Source organism: Sus scrofa, chromosome 10, assembly GCF_000003025.6.
Source record: "Sus scrofa isolate TJ Tabasco breed Duroc chromosome 10, Sscrofa11.1, whole genome shotgun sequence".
Classification (NCBI taxonomy): Eukaryota; Metazoa; Chordata; class Mammalia; order Artiodactyla; family Suidae; genus Sus; species Sus scrofa.
In genome coordinates, this window is record NC_010452.4 from 27452905 (window position 1) to 27472557 (window position 19653).

Below are 19653 nucleotides of genomic sequence, written 5' to 3' on the forward strand. Positions count from 1 at the left end.
GAACCCGCAACCTCATGGTTCCTAGTCGGATTCGTTAACCACTGCGCCACGACGGGAACTCCCAGAGTTGAAATTTAAATTCATATGGTCTGCCGTCAAATCTCAGAGTCTTGAAACTACATTTTGCCTGAGGCACAGTCCAAGCCTCAATCAAAAATGCCCACTTAAAGCACAGAAAGTGCATTACCTAAACCCCTAAGTTGAAAGAGATAGACAACATTGAAACGAGTCAAAAACTGCCCCTGTCAATTTCTGCATCATGTTCCATCCATCACAAGTGATTAGATATAGATCCCTGTGCTATACAGCAGGATTGCACTGCTAATGCACTCCAAATGCTAGTTTTTTGCAAAATTGACAGAGCATTGTAAATCAACTATAATAAAAAAAATTAAACAAAAAATTCTATGGGGGAAAAGAAAATACTCCCATCTTCGCATATAAGCATTGCTATCCACCATCGCCAGTCATCCCACCACTCAAAAACACCACCACTTTCTTCTGCTTACTGACAAGGCAATTTATGCTATGTCATTTATTTACACTATGTTATGGGCCCTGCACTTTAAGGAGTGACAAAACCTAACACATACATACCAAGTGAAGGATATATTTTAATCCTGACCGAAGGAAAGTTAACTATATAAAAGTACATAATACCAAACAATACTTCCCATGTTTAGATTCTCTTTGTTGAAGCTAAAATCATGTAGTCATGATGATGCAAGAATGTAACATTCGATACATCCCTGAATGGGCAATATACTACCCAGAAACCATTCTTACCATGGGACACTGGACTGGATATTCTAGGAATTGGAAGATGGCGGAAAGGTACGTGAAGATAGGAAAGCAGAACACAAACTCATGTTTCAGGTCTACTTCTAAGCTGCCAGGTATACCAGCCTTACTGACATATGTTTCTTTCCCTCAAATTTCTCCCCACCATTCTCCAGAACAATAAGACTTCTACAGACAAGCGCTCAGTGCTGGGAAGATTGCCATGACACTGCCTGAATCTTCTCTTCAAAAGTGGAGCAACATCTGTTCTTTCACCTGATTCTCACATGACAGTTTCTGAAACCCTCATAATAATCCCAGGTCACACTCAAGGTCACTCACTGTCCTCAACACAGAATTTGAGTACAATGGTTGAAATAGGTATGACTAGAAGATCCTGTTATGGCTCAGCGGTAACAAGCCCAATTAGTATCCATGAAGACATGGGTTCGATCCCTGGCCCCACTCAGTGAGTTAAGGATCCAGTGTTGCCATGAGCTGTGGCGTAGGTCGCAGATGCAGACGCAGCTCGGATCCCATGTTGCTGTGGCTGAGGTGTAAGCTGGCAGCTGTAGCTCTGATTCAACTCCCAGCCTGGGAACTTCCATACGCCGCACTTACAGCCCTAAAGGGCAAAACAAACAAACAAGATTGAAACTCAGCTTCAAACAATCTCAAACCCTGACATTGTCTTAAAAAAAAAAAAAAAAAGACAGAAGGTATGACTACAGCAGATGCAAAAGTAAGGGGTATTATTCCATGAAGTGCTTTGCATACCACAGGCCCAAGATAAATAACTAATGAACAATTTTGTGGGTATAATTCAACTAACACAGCCTTCAAACATAAAAAAGAACTGGCTTAATATCTAACACTTAAGGATGAGGGCATTATCAGACCACCCAGGAATTTTTGTTATGCTATGAGAAAAATTAACAAAACTTTAAAAACTCTATTAGGAGAAGTACTATGATTTATTATGTCTATAAATATTCATATACTGGAACAGGATCTAGATTAATAGAGTTGGGTTACAGGGTTCAGTAGTATAAAAACAGAGAAATTGGAAAAGAAAATATAGAGAAAAATAACAGCTTTTTAAAGAAGATTTCCTCTTCTAGAAATGATGAAAAATACTGTTTTTAATAGAAGCTATTTTTGAAATTTCAGCCTTAAAGAAATAATGTGAAAGTAGTTTATTAATAATGAATGCTCTGCTATTGAGAAAAAGTCACTGCTCTAGCTCATTGAAGAAAATATTTCATTAGCATAAACAGATGGGGATACAGACTCTGTGAATCCATGATCACAAGGGACTAGAAATCCAGTTCCCACTTACCGTGTGAATCCCCTCTAGAACAGATTTGCAGCATCATCCAGTAACTACTTCACAAGCCCTAGGTATTTTTAATACTGTTTATTTATTTGGGTTTTGTTTTTTTTTTTTTGTTTTTTTTTTTTGTCTTTTTCTTTGTTTTAGAGCTGCATTCATGGCATATGGAAGTTCCCTGGCTAGGGGTCGAATTGGAGCTACAGCTGCTGGCCTACACCACAGCTACAACAACACTGGATCCGAGCGGTGTCTGCGACCTATCCCATAGCTCTCGGCAATGCCAGATCCTAAACCTACTGAGCAAGGCAAGGGATCAAACCCACATTCTTGTGGATACTAGTTGAGTTCATTACTGCTGAGCCACAACTCCTATTTTTAATATTGTTAAAAATGAAAAACCAGCAAGGCAATCCAAATGGCCATCAAGTGATGAAAGGAAAAAGAAATGTAGTATATCTATACAATGGAATATTATTGCACCATAAAAAGGAATGACATACTGATGCATACTAAACATGAATGAACTTTGAAAAATTATGCTAAATGAAATGAAGAAACAAAAGGCCATATGTTATATGACTTAATTTATATGAAATGTCCGAAATAGGCAAATCTAGGGGTTTTTCTTGTGGGGAAATGGGTTAAAGATCCTTTGTTGTCACCGCAGCAGCTCAGGTCACTGCTGTGGTGCAGGTTCAATCCCCGGCTGGGGAACTTCCGTATGTTGCAGATGCAGCCCTCTGCCCCCCCCCCAAAAGACAAAATACACAAATCCACAGGGACAGAAAGCAGATTAGTGGTTGTCAGGGTCTGGGGAAAGGCAAAACAGGGAGTGACTACTAATGGATATAGGGACCCCTTTTGGAGTGATGACAAGATCCTAAATTAAACAAAGATGGGAGTGGATTAGCAATGAGATCCTGCTGTGTAGCACTGGGGACTACGTCTAGTCACTTATGATGGAGCACGATAATGTGAAAAAAAAGAAGGTATAAATGTATGCGTAACTGGGTCGCCATGCTGTACAGTACAACAGTAAAAAAAAAAAAAAAAAGAAAGAAAGAAAGAAAAATAAACAGAGATGGCTACACAACCCTATGAATATACTAAAAACTACTGAAATGTACAATTATATGGTATGTGAATTACATCTCAATGAAGCTGTTATCTTAAAAAGTGCAGGACAAAAGAAAAGTGAACCATTTAAAAGTTTTACGGCTTTCTTACAAGAATCCTACAGAGGATAAAAAATCTTATATAATTTGGAACAAAGGACTCAATAAAAACAGAAGTGATATTAGCAAGGATTAGTATAAGCCTGGTGTTTTAAAGGAACTATTTTTTAAAGATACTTATTGATTTAAAGAGGACTTTCCAGTTAAAGAACTATGCTATGCTAAGTACACATCTCCTAACATGGCCTAGCATTTCAACCTTAGAATTTATTGCAATATTATTTTAAAGACTATTTCAAAAACCGCTAGCCTTGAGTATTTGTATAAAACAGTATTTCCCAAGCTTTCATCACACAGGTCCCATCACCAGTATTTGTGTCAGCCTCGCACCATCTGTATTTTTATGAAATACAGTTCTTCAATCTACTTCACCATCGACTCACCTTTGTCATAATCATGAAATCATGGGTCTGAAGTGCTAATTCACATCTTCCCGCCATACATTAAAATTCAAACTATGCTTACCCATGCAGCACTTTAAAATACCTACAACTCAAGGAAACACTGGTTTTAAAAAATCAGCTTAGCCTGGGAACATATTTATATTTTAAAAAGTGATGGGGAAGTTAGAATGTTCAGAAAACTACTCTTCAGAAAAATTTAGGACTTTTCTATAGAGTAAGGCACATGTTCAGTGGGAGCAACGGGGCTGGCACTTAGCCAAGAAAAAGTATTTGAGCCCAGTGCTGGGGTGGATGGTAGAGGAAGATGGTGGGCAGTTGGCCTTTGTGAGGGAAGTGGCTGAAAGAACAGGGATGCCAGGCCTTCTCTACAAGTTCCTGGATACAGTGATACAGTCCAGGTGCCACTGCTGTGTTCAGCTTGTAAAAAGGAGTTGAACTTGGCAGAAGGGTGGCTGATAATCAGATATCAACCCTGCTTCCTTCCTGTCGACACCAGTCCTAATAGCCTGCAGAATCACCTACTAAAGCAGTGACTCCAGGGCAGAGAGAGAGAAGAGTCTGGGCTCTGCTGCACCTGTTCCTTCTGTCTAAGGGAAACACGGGTTAGGTTTCGTTTTGAAATATTAGGACCATGGGTGGCCTGAAACAGCTTCCTAAGAGGAGTTTATCCCCATTCCTGACGGGAGATGTCATCATACCTTTGCAAAAAACAAAACAAAAAACAAAACAAAACAAAAAAAAAACTCACATGGAAGACGCTGGAAAATTTGATCACTTTCTTTTTCACTCCCTTTTCTCACTGCAGAGGGATAAACTGCCTCTCTTAGTAGTTATCCATCCTAAGAAGGTAAAACAAGAACATGCCACTATCTTTATTCATTTAATAAGCCCTCGCTGGGAGTTACCGTCGGGGCTCAGTGGTTAACGAATCCGACTAGGAACCATGAGGTTGCAGGTTCGACCCCTGGACTTGCTCAGTGGGTTAAGGATCCAGTGATGCCATGAGCTGTGGTGTAGGTCACAGATGCAGCTCGGATGCCACGCTGCTGTGGCTGTGGTGCAGGCCGGCGGCTACAGCTCTGATTAGACGCCTAGCCTGGGAACTTCCATATGCCGTGGGTGCGGCCCTAGAAAAGACAAAAAAAAAAAAAGAAGTCCAAGCTGAATTCCGGAATAGCAAGGGCTTCAGAAAGACAGCGAATGAAGGCTCTTGCCAAAGAAAGTAGAAAAACAAACCAACTAAAAAAAAAAAAAAAAAACTTCCTGCCGCATTCCTATTCGTTAATTATTTTCCTGAAAGTAAGATATAACAACTTTTAAAAATAATTCTATACAAGAAAAAAAAATCAAAAATCATTTTAGATAAATCTGCTCCTGCCCCTGAAAGTGACCTTAGGGTTCTAGTCAGTAGGCTCAATGACGTATTATTTTTCTTAACACTCTTTTTCTATTCCTTTTTTTAAGAACACTAGCCACGGGTTCTTAACTCACTGAGCCACGATGGAAATTCCATTTATACTCTTGATATCTTTTAGACTTCAAGCACATGGCTTGGAGATGTAGAAAGATACATTTCCCTAGTATTTTTCTCAAGTTAACTTATCCTTTTTTATCATATAGTTATTTTTAAAAAAATTTAATATAGTTGATTTACAATGTTGTGTCAATTTCTGCTGTACAGCAAGTTGACCCAGCCACACACACATATACATTCTTTACCTCATATTCTCTTCCATCATGCTCTGATTTATTCTTTGACTGAGTGAAGCTTTAATATGTAGACCCAAAACTGTAAAGATGGGCTTCCTAAAGATTATTCAGAAAATATTAACTATAGGAGTTCCTGTCATGGCTCAGTAGTTATTGAGCGGGTTCAATCCCTGGCCTCGCTCAGCGGGTTGAGGATCCGGCATTGCCATGAGCTGCGGCACAGGTCTCAGATGCAGCTTGGATCTTACATTGCTGTGGCTGTGGTGCAGGCTGGCAGCTGCAGCTCTGATTCAACTCCTAGCCTTGGGAACTTCCATATGCTGCGGGTGCGGCCCTAAAAAGTGAAAAAAGAAAGAAAGATAAAGAAAATATTAATGATAGAACTACAAAACCTTTAAGTCTAAGTGGTTGTGTGCTATATTACACTGTCGAAGTGGTCTCCAGGGGTATTTTTAATCTAGGGAGACTACTCATGATTTTTCAAAGAATTTTATCCCAAGCATCAATTTCCAGTGAACATTACACATGCCAGCAGCTTCATTACTAGCAATTCAGATTAACATCTGTGAATATCCTCAGAAATTCATGAAAACATTTGTTTTATAACCAGACAAATCACAGCTCTTCTCAGAGATCTACCACAGTGCTTGTCAAAGTGAGGTGTGAAGCTCACATGCCCTGGAATCAAATGGAGAGGGAAAGGCTGGTGGGAATGGTGCTTATTAAAAATATAGATCCTGGAGTTCCCAGTATGGCACAATGGGATCGGCAGCATCTTGGGAGCGCTGGGACACAGGTTTGATCCCCGGCCCAGCACAGTGGGTTAACAATCCGGTGTTGCTGCAGCTTTGGCTTGGATGGCAACTGTAGCTCAGATCTGATCCTTGGTCTGGGAACGCCATATGCCAAGAGGCAGCAAAAAGAAAAAACTCCTTTAGATTCTTCTAGGAGTTCCCTTGTGGTACAGTGGGTTAATGATCCAGGGTTGTCACTACAGCGACTTATAGGTCACTGCTTTGACTCAGGTTTAATCCCTGGCCCAGGAACTTCCAGGTGCTGCAGGTGTGGCAAAAACAAAAAATATTAAAAAAAAAAACCTTCTAAAATATGACACAAATGAACTTAAGTGTTGTGAGAGAAGGTGAGTGCCACATTCTATATCTCTGCCATCTTCATCTCTCCCAAGACAAATGAACTTATTGACGAAATAGAAACAGACTCACAAACACAGAAAACAAACTTATGGCTACCAAGGGGGAAAGAGGATGGGGAAGGGATACATTGGGAGTTTGAAATTAGCAGATACAAACTACTACTTATTAAGCAGATGAACAACAAGGTCCTACTGTATGGCACAGGGAATATCTTGTAATAAACCATACTGGAAAAGAATACATACATACACACACACACACACACACAAATAATGAATCACTTTGCTGTACATCAGAAACTAACATAATACTGTAACTCAACTATACTTCAGTTTTTTAAAAAAAATACAGATTCTTAGACACGATGTCAGACCATTAAATCAAAATCTCCAAGGATGGGGCCAATAATCCACATTTTAAATAAGATGTCCAGGTAATCTTCTGTACCTTAATGCTTCTGAACCACTTAGCTATTTGAACCTACTCTTGCCATCCTAAAACCACAAAAACAGGACTCTCACAGGTCACTGCAAATATAAAGTATATTTTTTTAAAAATCAAAGAATAAATACTTAAAATGGAAAGGGAGGCAAGGTGAAAAGTTCTATTACAATCTGGTAGAATTTGGATTCCAGTGGGAACTGTAGGCATGAAGAGGAGTATTTTCTACCTATAATACAAGTGTTATTTGTTATTCTTATCTATAATGAAGATGCCAGTATCTATGCTGCCGTTCAACTTGAAACACAGCATATTCCGTAGGAGAAACGCCATACTAATATAACGATCACAGGACGTTCCAGCATGCAATAAAGTCTTCACTCATTCTTTCTCAATCAAATCTGTGACTTTGCCACCACAATTAGGCAAACTGATTCTCAACCTCTTTGAATTTCCTGGGCCAGTGGTTTTCAAACCTGACATACATTTAAAATCATCTGAAGATCTTGTTAAAATACAGACCTACTTGCACTTACAAGTTCCAGGTGATACTGATGCTGCTGGTCCAGACACCAGACTTGAGACTCACTGGCTTAATCAAACTCTGGTTTCCTCCACCAGTTTCAGTGATACTAAAAAATGACTCCATTTGACAAATGCTCTAACTACCTGTTGTAGGGCTCCTTGTGTAGGATCCTTGTGTAGTATCTGCAGGAAGTCCCCATCATTCAAAATACGCAGTATAGATGATAAGCTTGTCTCTTCTTGGCAACTCCAAGGATAAACACCCTTCCTTTCCCTCCCCCAATTCCTGGCCTCTGTCTGACCCTACAGCCCCCACTTCCTACCCTGAAACTAACTTCCTACAGCAGGAAGGCTGTCAGAAAGACAGAAGTCCATCTGTTCCTATCTTAGGGAACTATACTTCCTCTTGCTCAAAATCAGGACAGGCTCCCTGCATTTAATGATGTGACGATTGTCATAGGACTACAACTGTACACAAACTGAGAAAGGAGTACAGCATCTAGAGGCACAATTAGGTCAAGTATAAACTCAAAATCAGACTCAATCAAAAGAATGTCTAGAAACAGAGAAACATTCAGATCTCAATATTTACATGCTGTTCCTTCGTGTGAATGATTGTATTACACAGATTTCCATTGAGAGATAGGTCCAGAATTTACATACTACAAATGTTCTCTTTCAAATCCATTTCATCAAGCTTTAAAATATACTCCCAGTGTCAGGTTCCAAGTGGTGAATTTAGTTTATGTTCAGTTCATCCTTCCTAAGGAAAGATATTCCAATAAATCCCTAGAAATTGAAAAGTATTTGGGAGCAATATAAAAAATGCATTTGATAAGCTTAAACATCTTTAGAAGATCTTTGGGAGCTCAATTATCTTTTCAATTTGAACTTATAAGCAACTATTTGGGAATCATGTTAAAATTAGGGAGTCTTACAGGTAAGACTAAACAGTTTATTTTTCTTTGAGATTTTGATACATGCTTATGAAAAGAGTAAACCTGGAGACTGAATATAGATCTACATCAACAGGGAAGGGTGTTTTTAAAATGTTAGCCATAAGCTAGCTAAATGTTACAAATATTGCATAACAGAAAATTTACCATGTACTGAAAGTATACATAACTTCCTTTATTTGATGATTGTAAGAAAATGACTGATTACAACATATACTATAACCATGATATTTCCAAAATCCAGAACACTCGCTTTGTTTAGAGAAGATGTTAAGCCATGTTCCAAATCAAAAAGATGTATTGTAAACAACAGTCCAAACCCTTGGGCATCCACTTGCTCCAGTGTGACCACTGAAGAATCTTAGATTTGTTCAAGTACTGAATATGGGTGCAAATTGAGCACACAAATCATTTAATGTCTTCTGCCACTAGACGGCAACTGATGGATATAATGGCGCTGCTTTTAACAGTGCAATTTCTTTGACAAAAGGTTGTCTTCTGGCATGATGCTGTATTTAGCAAAAGCATTCATTTTAATCTAGAAAGAGCAACCCATTTTTCCTCTGAGGTACTAGATCCTAAACACCAAAACAAATCAGTTTCATATGAAAAATTAGTTACCACTCTTTATCGAGGTAATTAAGCCTTTTCTTAGAAAGCTCCATACTTAAGTAGGAGTATTGCTAATTACCAGTAGGAGATTTAGAGTATTTAGGATATTCCTTGATAGAGGCTGATTTTTTTTGTCTTTTCTAAGGCTGCACCCATGGCACATGGAGGTTCCCAGGCTAGGGGTCTAATTGGAGCTGTAGCCTCTGGCCTACACCACAACCACAGCAATGCGGGATCCGAGCCATGTCTGAGACCTAGACCACAGCTCACGGCAATGCCAAATCCTTAACCCACTGAGCAAGGCCAGGGATCAAACCTGCAACCTCATGGTTCCTAGTTGGATTCGTTAACCACTGAGCCATGACAGGAACTCCCAACAGAGGCTGATTTTTATACTATATCAAATAGATCAGCTTCCATGAAAAATAATTTGTATGACATCCCCCTATACTGTAATAGCCACATGGAGACCTGGTCCTGCTCTGCAGCAGGCTAGCAGCAGCCCCACACCACCTACTACCTCTCAGCAGCCAACCACACCAGAAGCCTACCCTGCCCTCCTGTGGACCTGCAGACCCACAAGAGGCAGCCCTGCCCACCAGTGTGCCCACGGCAGTCTGCCTCACCACAACAGAAGGGCACACACAGCCACACGGGGGGGCCCTCAGAACACTGGTGGCCAGAGGGGAATGTGCTGCTGGATCCTACAGGATATCTCCTACATTAAGGCCATTCCTCCAAGATCAGAAGATGTAACTGAACTACCTAACATGTAGACATAAACAAGAGAACTGGGCAAAACAAGGAGACAGAGGAATAGGTGCCAAATGACGGAGCAATTCATTACCTCAGAAAAAGAACTAAATAAAGTGGAGTCAAGCAATCTACCTGAAATGAGTTTCAAGTAATGATCATAAAGATGCTCAACAAACTTGGGGAAAAAAATGGATGAACACGGTGAGAATTTCAATAGAAAATACAAGGAAGAACCAAACAAAGCCGAAGAATGCTATAACTGAAATAAAAAAATACACTAGAAGGAATCAATAGTAGATTAGATGATACAGAGGAATGGATCAGTAATGTAGAAGACAGAGTGCTGAAAATCAATTCTGCCAAACAGAAAAAGAAAAAATAATTTTAAAAAATGAGGATAGTTTACGAGACCTCTGAAACAACATCAAGTGTATTAACATTTATGTTATAGAGGTTCCCAAAAGGAGGAGAGAGAGAGAAAGGGGCAGAGAGCTTATTTGAAGAAATAATAACTGAAGACTCCCTAACCTGGGAAAGGAAATAGACAAGACAGTCTTAGACAAGATGAACCCAAAGAGGTCCATAGCAAGACAAATTATATAATTAAAGATAAAGAGAGGATCTTAAAAGCAGCAATAAAAAAGCAACTAGTTATATACAAGGGAACGCCCATAAGACTGTCCACTGACTTTTCAGAAGAAACTTTACAGGCCAGAAGCAAGTGGCATGGTATATTCAAAGTGAATATATTCAATATTCAAAGGAAAAATCTATAGCCAAGAATGCTCTACCTATCAGGGTTATCATTCAGATTTGAAGGAAAGATAGAGTTTTACAGACAAGCAAAAGCTGAGAGTTCAGCACTGCTAAAGAGTTCAGTACCGGAGTTCGTGGTGCAGTGGTTAACGAATCCGACTAGGAACCATGAGGTTGCAGGTTTGATCCCTGGCCTTGCTCAGTGGGTTGCTGTGGCTCTGGCGTAGGCTGGCGGCTACAGCTCCAATTCAACCCCTAGTCCGGGAACCTCCATATGCCGCAGGAAGCGGCCCTAGACAAGGAAAAAAAAAAAAGTTCAGCACCACTAAACCAGTTTTATAGGAAAAGTTAAAAGGTCTTCTCTAGGTGGAAAAGAAAAGGTCACAACCAGAAACATGAAAATTATGAAAGAAAAAAAATCTCATAGGTAAAGGCAAACATACAGCAAACACACAAAGCTAAAAGCAAGGTTAAAAGACAAAAGTAGTAAAATAATCTATTATCTATAAAAAGTAGTTAAAGAATACACAAAATAAAAAGATGTAAAATATGATGTCAAAAACATTAAACTTGGTGAGGAGTGGGCAGTGAGTAAAAATGAAGGGCGGCCAAAACACATGTGAACTTAAGAGATCATCAATTTAAATAACCACATATACAGAGGTTGTTATATATGACCCTCATGGTAACTACAACCCAAAAACCTGGAATTGATACACACACACACACACACACACACAAGAATCCAAACACAATACTAAAGATAGTCATCAAATCAAGAAGGAAGAGAGCAAAAGAAGAAAGGAACAACAACAAAACACAAAAGCAACCAGAAAACAATGAACAAAACGGCAATAGACACCTGTCAAAATTCCTTTTGAATATAGATGAAAAACTCCTTAACAAAATACTAGCAGGAGCTCCTGTTGTGGCTCAGTGGTAAGAAATCCAACTAGAATCTGTGAGACTGCAAGTTCGATCCCTGGCCCTCACTCAATGGGTGAAGGATCCAGAGCTGCCATGAGCTGTGGTGTAGGTTGCAGATATGGCTCAGATCTGGTGCTGCTGTGGCTGTGGCGTAGACCGGCAGCAGCAGCTCCGATGTGACCCCTAGGCTGGGAACTTCCATATGCCACAGATGTGGCCCGAAAAAGCGAAACAAAAACAAAAACAAAAAAACCCACAAAGTACCAGCAAACCGACTCCAACAATACATTAAAAGGATTATACACCATAATCAAGTGGGATTTATCCCAGGGATGCAAGCACTTTTCAATATCTATACCTTCGTCAACATGATCCACTACATGAACAAACTGAAGAATAACAATCACATGATCATCTCCATAGATGCAGAAAAAGCTTCTGATAAAGTTCAACATTCATTCATGATTTTAAAAAAAAAGCAACTCTTCAGAAAGTAGGCGCAGAGGGAATATACCTCAACATAATAAAGGCCGTATATGACAAACCCACAGCTAACATCCCCACCCTTCTTCCCACCCCTCTTAGGAAGAAGTTCCTTCCTGCCCCAGCAAACTCTGATCTCTGGATGCCACTGCTCTGGATGCCATCTCTCTTGGTCTCCTCCTGGATCCTGCTTCATCAGTTATCCATCACCCTAAGGCATCTATCTCAACGTCATCCTCTTTCCCAGCCCTTTTCCACCTCAGAAATAAGTAAAGGTCCCAATCTTTTTTTAAAGAAAAAAGTAAAAAATGAACAAAAACCTTTCCTTCCCCATCCCTCTCCTGAAAGCCAAATGCCTCTTCACTCCTGTCCATTGCTCCATCTCTCTTTCAGACTACCTCTACTACTCCCATCCCTGCTAAGCCACAAGCGCCACAGTGGAAACAAATGACTTCCTAGTTATCAGCTTCAGTGGGTGCTTTCAGTCCTTAATCATGGAGCATTAACACAAATTACCATGTCCTCCTTAAAATTTTCTCCTCTTTTGGTATCTGCAATACCATTCTCTCCATACCTCTTTGACCTCTCCTTCTCCCACTTCTTAGACGTTGGTGTGTCCTGTACTTCTAGCTTCAATCTTGCTCACTTGTCTGTGCAGTGTATGCTCTAGTCACTTTGAATCCTACTTCTAGACCTGATCTAAGTTTTCCTAATGAACGACATCACCAGTTACCCAGTTAAGCACACTAAAATCCTGGGAATCATCCTACACATAAACAACTGCAAAGTCCTATCAGTTTAATCAAAGTATCTCTTGGATCCATCATATCAGTTCATTCTCTCTGCAACCTACTTCATGTCATTATCTCTTACCCAGACATATTATTATAAGAATCATAAATAAGTATAAATGAGTAAAAAAAAAAAAAAACTTGGAGTTCTCATAAGTAAGAATACCACACAAATACAGAAGTCCCTGTCATAGCGCAGTGAAAATGAATCCGACTAGGAACTCTGAGGTTGTGGGTTTAATCCCTGGCCTCGCTCAGTGGGTTAAGGATCCAATGTTGCCGTGAGCTATGGTGTAGGTCACAGATGTGGCTTTGATCTGGCACTGCTGTGGTTATGGTGTAGGCTGGCAGCTCCGATTAGACCCCTAACCTTGGAACCTCCATATGCCACGAGTGCAGCCCTAAAAAGCAAAAAAAAAAAAAAAAAAAAAAAAAAAGAGAGAGAGAGAATACTACACAAATACAATGAGGTATGATTCAAAAGAACACAGAATACTGGCATACCATTTAAAAAATGGATTCTAATACTGTGTAAATGCAGACAAATCATTTAATCATCTCAAGCTTCAGATTTCCAACTGATAAATGAAGGGTAAAAAGGATATACCTAAGGACCTCTGAACTCTTAACATTCATTCTATAATTCTATTTCTATAAGACATTACTCAGACAGTTCCTACTTCCAAATATACACCATACTTGCAAGATATTATTGGTGCCAAAAGAAACAGGCTGATATGTCCCCTTTGCTGCCAAAATATACTGAGAACATCCTGATTTCCATCAGTTTCAAAAATCTAAACCTTCGATTCCAAGTGTCAAAGAAATAAAATGTAAGCAAAAGAAAGAGCCAAGAAAAAAGTATAATGAAACTGATTATGTATATAAAAATGCTATTTCAAAGTAATTTCTTCAGGAATCAAGCAACACAGAGTAATGAGTTAGCAACAAAATGAGTGTGCTATAAACCACACTGACAGTCAAGAATAACTTTATGAACAAAAAGCTCTTTCTACCCACAGAACACCAGTATGGGAATTGCACAATATCTAAAGTCAAACATCAACACAATATATACAATATGAGATCATAAAAAAGTTTTAGAATCTGCTCCTTTTCAAAAACAAGGCTCTCAGGAAAAGATGATATGAACTAAGCTATGAAAATGCAGGCTGAATTCCATCAAAATGCTATCACCCTATTCAAATGAGAAGCACCTGTTACCTTTTTGACAGTTTGGGTTCAGTTGCTCTTCCACTGCCTGCTAACCTCAGAAGTAATATTCTTTTTTAAAGATCATTTCAAAGAACAGGGTAGAGAAAGTGTGGCAGGCAAGACAATTTACACTGCAAAGTTGATCATGACCTAATGGTCAATTCAAAGTTTAAAATAAATCAACCCTAGAACCCACAGCCTGGGTTCAAATCCCAATTTCACCACTTCCCAGCCTCAGAATTTAAACAATTCATTTAATTCCTCTGTGCCTCAGTTTCTTTATCTGTAAAACAGAACAATGATAGTACATGGGTAAATTGCTTGGAACAATGCTTACCATACTGTAAAAATTACAGAAATACTAGATAATGTTATCATTGGTACTACTTTCCTTACTATTTTTTGACTAAATATTAGATGAGAATAAAAATAACACCATAATGTATGCTTAAGCTCCAATTTAACACTGTTACCAGGTATTTTGTTCATAGCTCAATAACAGTGTTATTTCAGTTGATATCTCCATCTTGATCCTGTAGGAACTCACACAGTCAAATCAAATCACCAGGTGTTAAGTTCATACCACATATGAAACGTGAAGTTTCAAGAGGCATTGTTCACACAAAAACAGACACATGACCAACAGAACAGACAGCGCAGAAATAAACCTACATATATATATTCAAAAATATATTTGATACATATAATAAAGAGAAATATTTGAAATCTCTACTCCAAACACTCTAAGAAAAAGGCATACTGTATTACAAAGACACAATGAAAGTGAATTTAATAAATTAATCTATGGCTTAGGATAAGGGATTCTAGTTAGGATAATTTAATTCTCTAATAAACTTGTAAGTACCACATAGCAAATACCATTCAAAGAATAACAATTTTCATAGAGAAATACAAATCAAAACTACAAAACTACAGTGAGGTATCACCTCACACCAGTCAGGATGGCCATCAGCAAAAAAATCTACAAATAACAAATGCTTGAGAGTGTGGAGAAAGGGAACCCTCCTATACTGTTGGTGGGAATATAAATTGGTACAGGTTCCTTAAAAAACTAAAAACATTTACTATACGCTGCAACCCACTCCTGGGCATATATCCAGAAAAGATGAAAACTCTAATCAGAAAAGATACAAGCACCCCAATATTCATGGCAGCACTATTTACAACAGCCAAGATATGGAAGCAACCTAAAGGTCTACTGACAGCGAAATGGATTAAGAAGATGTGGTATATTTATACAGTGGAATATTACTCAGCCACGAAAAGGGAATGGAATAATGCCATCTGCAGCAACATGGATGCAACTTAAGATTACTATATTAAGTGAAGTACATCAAACAAAGAAAGACAAATATCATATAATATCACATGTGGAATCTAAAAAAAAAAAAGGATACAGATGAACTTATTTCCAAAACAGAAAAAGACTCACAGAAATAGAAAACAAACTTATGGTTACCAAAGGGGAAAGGGGGACAAATTAGGAACTTGAGATTAACAGATACACACTACTACATATACAGAATAGATAAATAAAAAGGACCTACTGTATAGCATAGATATTATAACTTAGAGAAAAATCTGAAAAAGTATATATCTGAATCACTGTGCAGTACACCTGAAACTGACGGAACATTGTAAATCAACTATACCTCACTTTTAAAAAATAAAAATCAATTTAAAAAAATGTTTCAGCAAGTGCCCTAGTGGTCTAGTGGTTAGGATTCAGTGCTTTCACCACCACAGCCTGGGTTCAGTGCCTAGTCTGGGAACTGAGATCCCACATCAAGTCACTGCATGCCGCAACCAAAAACGAAAAACAAAAACAAAGATTAAATTAAATTAAAACTTTAAAAATACAATTTTCAAAGAACTCAAATGCAATATTCAAAGAATGAAAGGCCAAAACCAGACTAATAATATTAGCAAACACTTATATGGCTCTTACAATATGCCCAGTTTGTTGTAACTTCTTTACATATACTACTAACTCACATTACCCTCCTAACAATCTCAGACAATAAGTATTCTGATCATTCCCATTTTATGAATGAGGAAACTGAGGTGTAGAGGGGTCAACTAACCTATCTGGGCTCACTGTCCTGCTAGTAAGTGGCAGAGCAAGGATCTGAATCTACCAAGTGTGGTTCCCAGTCCTTATTTTTAATTGCTATGATTTACAATCTCTTGGTGATAATAAGGAATAGACTACATAAAGTATAAGAAAACTCAAAATACAAAGTATCTGGGGGGGTGTCAAATATAACAAAAGCTCTGAGAAAATCATCATAGTACAACACAACAATAAATGAGATTTATAATGACTACTCTTGAGACTAAGGGAAGGTTAAAATATGTTCAGTATGCTTACTATTTAAGAGGGCAAAGAATTATTTAGAGCATTTCAAAATTTTCCACCCAAAACCTTCAATAATTTTCACTTCTTAAAGGGGTAAAACTTTCAACTGTCCAAAATTACTCACGCTCTGTAAATTGGTGCAGCCGCCATGGAAAACAGTAAGGAGGTTCCTCAAAAAACTAAAAATAGAGTTGTCCTAGGATCTGTCAATCCTACTCCTGGCATATCCAGACAAAACTATAATTCAGAAAGATACATGCACCCCTGTGTTCATAGCAGCACTATTTACAATAGCCAAGGCATGGAAACAACCTAAATGTCCCCTGACAGAGGAATGGATTAAGAAGATGTGATATATAAAATAACAATAAAAATAAATAAATACAAATTTAAAAAAAAATTTAAAGGACTTCCCTGGTGGCCAAGTAGTTAATGATTCGGTGTTATCACTGCTGTGGTGCTGGTTCAGTCCCTGGCTGGGTAATTCCACACACCACCGGTGCAGAAAAAAATAAAATAAAATAAAATAAATAATTAAAACCTAACAATTAAAAAAGAGGCAGTGTGTGTGTGTACACACACACACACATATACACAATGGAATACCACTCAGCCATAAAAAGGAATGAAATAATGTCATTTGCAGCAACATGGACGGACCTGGAACTTATACTAAGTTAAAAAAAGAAAGACAAAATCATGTGATATCATTATATGATAAAATATGACACAAATGAACATATATACTAAACAGAAACAGACTCACAGACATAGAGAAAAAACTTACAGTTGCCAAGGGGTAGGGTGAGGGGGAGGGAAGGACTGGGAATTTGGGAATAGCACAGGCAAACTATTACATACAGGATGGATAAACAACAAGGCCCTATTGTACGGCACAAGGAACTACATTCAATATCCTGTGCTAAACCATAATGGAAAAGAATATGAAAAAGAATATATATTTGTATACCTGAATCACTTTGCTATACTTCAGCAATTAACACAACATTGTAAGCCAACTATACTTCAATAAAATAAGATTAAAAAAAAATCAGAGTACCTGTTGTGGCTCAGTGGGTTAACAATCAGACATAGTATCCATGAGGTTTGATCCTTGGACTCACTCAGTGAGTTAAGGATCCAGTGTGACCACAAGCTGTGGTATAAATCACAGAAGAGGCTCAAATCTTGTGGTGGTGTGGCTGTGGCACAAACCTGCAGCTGCAGCTCCAATCTGACTCCTAGCACTGGAACTTCCATATGCCACAGGTGCGGCTGTTAAAAAGGAAAAAAAAAAAAAAAAAAATTACTCATTCCCTCAGAGCCCCAAACAGAAAGGTACTGAGCAATCTTATTTGCCATTTATCTCATTCTTAAAGAAAAGTAGGATATGTATGTGGGGTATGTGTGTGAGTGTAGGGGGGTCATAAATAAATTAAGCTTTCCAGGTGTTTTGATTCTAGGTATATGAGAACCTAATACTAAATATATTAGACAGTGTCAAAACATTTGGATGAGTGAATAAACTCATAGAATTATGTCTCATTATTGTAAAAAGCTCAGAATTTGATCACTCATGGTAGAGTTATTTAAAAAGTACAGGCTTTCAAGCCATACTTAGATCTGTAATCAAGCTTGTCTACACTGTATAGTTACTATGAACTTTTGGAAAGTTAAACTAAAACTGAACCAAAGTTCCTTCTCTATAAACTGAAGATACTAATTCCTAACTCACCAGGTTCTTGTGTAAGCTAAGGAAGAAACACCTGCAAAGTGTGGAAAAGAGTTCCCGGAATATAGCTGCTGGCCAATAATGAATGACTACTATTATTCTCCGATCTTTTCTACCTTGTCCCCCAAATATAAGAGCCTAATCTTACCAACTGTCAAGTCATTCACGGGCTTCTCAGAATTAGAATAAGTACCATATGCTCTATGCAAAAATGGGATGTACTAAAAATACAAGAAAATATAAAACCAAAGCATCTATGAGATAAAAAAATATCAGAATCCTGTGTCTCCTCCCACATCTGTTCTGGTTGGTTTTGTAATAACCCATAGTCCTTTATCAATAATACGAAACTTATTAATTGTTGGCGGTCAAAACATTTTCAATAGGGTTCTGCTGCTTATTTATTTTGAAGGCTACCCTTGCAAGGATAATTGATTAAGCATCATTACTTGAAAACCAAAAAGAAATACGGGGACAGCAGCGTTTTAAGGAAAGGCTATAAATGTTTTATCTATCTCAACAGTTAACTGGATGCCATGTGAACCATCTATTATCACAATAACTGTTCACATTATTGCACCACCCCCTCAGCCAATAAATACATGCCTTACTTAATAAGCAAAACTCCACACTGATGGAGAACGAATGCTCCTTAGGAACACAAGAACTCAACTCAAAACTTGGAGCTCTCAGTACGGATTCTCAGGCAGGAGGGGAGGTAGCTAGGTATCACTGCAAGAGAAAAAGGACAGAAGAGGAAATTTCTGTCTCCTTAAACAAGACTGGAGATTAGCACCGTGGGGCTAGGAGCGGAAAGAAGCAGGTGAGGTGGGCCTGGAGGTAAGAGAGGAAGGAGGAGGCAACTTCAGTCTGAGAAAAGGTCTGAGCCACCAAGGAGAGGCCCTTCAGAGCCCACAGCAACGCCGAGGGAGGAGGCGGAGAAGAGGAGCCCGCTCAGCCCAGTCCCCAGACCGGGTTCAGCCTCAGGAGTTTGGAGGACTGAGAGGAATGGGGACCCCGCTGTTCAAGAAAGATGAAGGTAGGGGCGGGCTCCCGGTCACCTTCAAGGTGGGACGCTGCCGACCCCGCCACCATCTCAGTGCCGCAGGAGAGACAGGCAGGGACCCAACAGGGAGCACATAGGTTACCTGTCTCAGCCGCCTGCCACGGGTCTCCACTTCCGCTGATTAGGTGTTACCACGGGCTACCCGGGCACGCGCCGAGTGACGTCATCCTCGCGCGCCTGGGCTGGAGCAGGCCTGACCCCGCCCCCTTGGGAAGAGGCGGGGGGAGTGGAGGTCTGCGCAGGCGCGGAGCTCCCTCTGGTTTAGGAAGGAGCGAAAGAGAAATTAGTTTGGGTTTTGCAGGGATTCCCTCTTACCCAGCTATTCCCAATTGCAAAACCTTATAGGCACTTAAGAAAAAAAAAATGTTATTGAAATGCAGACATGGACTTTTTATTC

At 39.0% G+C, this 19653-nt stretch overlaps 1 protein-coding gene across 12 annotated transcripts in view; it reads right to left on the reverse strand.

Moving 5' to 3' along the window:
* C10H9orf3 (chromosome 10 C9orf3 homolog) overlaps positions 1-19443 on the reverse strand; it is a 394233-nt gene extending 374790 nt beyond the window's left edge. For 11 of the 12 annotated variants that reach the window (XR_002336297.1, XR_002336299.1, XR_002336292.1 and 8 more), the window contains exon 1: positions 19339-19443. The gene's annotated coding sequence lies outside the window, so the exon portion shown is untranslated. Of the gene's footprint in view, positions 1-19251 lie in introns of all 12 variants that reach the window. The other variant, XR_002336293.1, reaches the window with a different exon arrangement.